Source organism: Aplysia californica, unplaced genomic scaffold (assembly GCF_000002075.1).
Source record: "Aplysia californica isolate F4 #8 unplaced genomic scaffold, AplCal3.0 scaffold00030, whole genome shotgun sequence".
NCBI lineage: Eukaryota > Metazoa > Mollusca > Gastropoda > Aplysiida > Aplysiidae > Aplysia > Aplysia californica.
In genome coordinates this window covers 1787402-1789792 of record NW_004797300.1, presented here as the reverse complement: position 1 = coordinate 1789792, position 2391 = coordinate 1787402, and positions in this window count along the sequence as shown.

Sequence of the window (2391 nt, the reverse complement as noted above, 5' to 3'; positions counted from 1 at the left end):
ACACACACACACACACACACACACACACACACACACACATACAACACACACCCTTCATCTGTCTCCCTCCCTTTGCCTCCAACTGCGTTGCCTCTATAAAGTACGCCCCAACATTTCCCTTATTCATCCCAGTTAACGTCATGTTAACACCCTCTCGTACACATAAATGTAATTATTTGATACTCTTGCTAGACTAGCATTAATTTCTTTATAATTAGCCCCTAGGCCTGGCTCACTCTGAGTCACTTCCGTCGAGCCTGTAACCACACGTAATCCTAAGACCCTCATGGTTAGGCCCATTTCCCTGCTAGTAAATCTATACAGCGTCCATTTAGTTTTTCTCTGTTGCTCCTGAGGAAGCCCAAGAGGCGAAACGTCTAGCTGTGTCTATTAAACAAATTGTAAACTTTTTATATTGTTATGTTATTTAATCTGAAATTCAAATAAAACTATCCCTCCCACTCTGCCCTCCAAACAATAATAATATTAATAATAAAAATAATATGAGGAGCGCTTACGTAATTGCCCAGTAAGCACTCCTGATATTATTATCATTATATTATTATCGATAAGCATTGCCCAATAGGCAGAAAGAATTCCTGATTTAACAACAATGCCATACATTGCGAGCAAGCGAGCAAGAAAGCAAGCAAGTAAGGTATGGGTTAAACGCCCTCTACAGTACTGTTAGCTATTTTAGGATGCAGTAATTTCGAATTTTATGTCCATCTCCGATATGATTCAAGCAAAGGGTTGAGAGCCTTGAAAACTGCTTAAAATTGACTCGAGTAAAATAGCGCCTAGTAGAGGGTTCGGACTGCTCGCTCTGTAGTCCAACATGGTGTCAACTGAGCTAATGGGTCGTCCTACTAAACCGTACAAAGACTGAGTATCAATGGTTTGTCAAAGTGTATCAAGTACGACTTGCTTTCAGTATTAATTCTCTAATTGTTTGTCAGAGAGTGTCAGTGGCAAGGCATTCTTATTTTTACTACCTCTTTTTCGTTTCTTTCAGTCTATCTTGTCTTTTCTTTATTACAACTGTTATCACGGGCATGTGCTTTCCTTATACTCTGATCGTAACTACGAACAAAATGTGCAGATCTTTACGTACCCATCGCCACAATGTAAATCATTCAGGAGGCAGACTTCGATCCTAATTGATGGGGATACATAGTCACAGGAGAAAGACTGAGATCTAAATAAAATAAATTCTTCCCAAAACGGTTATGGAACCCAATATATTCTTCATGCTTCGGTATACATCTGAACTGTCCGGGAAACTTGTTTCAACAAATTGATAACACCTGACACCAAAACAATTCGGAATTCTTAACATCAGTAGACACCTGTATCAGCCACTTCTCGTAATCATGTTACGACAATGTTACATTTCTTGACCCTGGCGTAAAATCCTTCAGATATTCTTTGAACCTGTTTATTTGGACATTTTCAAGTCTCAAGTGTTTTGATAAGACTCTCATGACCCACTTACAGCCCATGTCGTAAGGGCGGCCTTCGTTAAACAATGTCATGAAGCAAGGGCTATCTAGGGCTATAGGCTAAGCTGCAGTTTACCCATAGGAGACGGAGAACAACTGCGAATTCGATTGCTCAGTGAAAAAATCCATCATACGACACTGACTTGTCAAAATGGCGTATGTCAGAGTCTTACACTAAGCAAGTAGTCGAAATAATCATTCACCAACGCAAGACAAGGCCTAAAAATAGCCATCAGACGATCCCTGCATCCGAATTTTTAAAAATATAGCCGATTCATAAATATTTGTTCAAAACTTGGACCTTCAACAAAAGGCAGCAATATAGAATAACGGTGTGCGAAACGAAAAGTCATAGAAAAACTATAAACATCACAAGAGGAGACACTAGTCCGAGACAGACAAAGACTCGAAGACACCGGACATTAAGTGAGCGTCGGATCGAGAATGAAATACATTGAAAGACAACACATTGGGTGGTTTGGATATTATTATAATGAATATGGGACCATAACAGGCTGCCTCTAAGGCCTACAACATGTGGTTCGATTACTTTGAGACTTTAAGACAAAAGGAAGGCCAAGAAATAGATGAATTGATGGATCTATAGAGATAAATAGGCTCTATAAAGGAACAACATGACGATCCAAACAGCAACACACCTGGCCCAAGTCTGACAATTACATCTCTTCTCGACACCTCATGATATAAGCCTTTCATTACTAAATTAAATATGAGGTAACAAATAAATATATACTGCTTGCTTCATGTTTTTTTTTAAATCTCAGGAGCATACAGATCGTGATTTAGACAACAACAACAACAACAACAACAACAAACAAACAACAACAACAACAATAATAATAATAGTAATAATGATAATAATAACAAT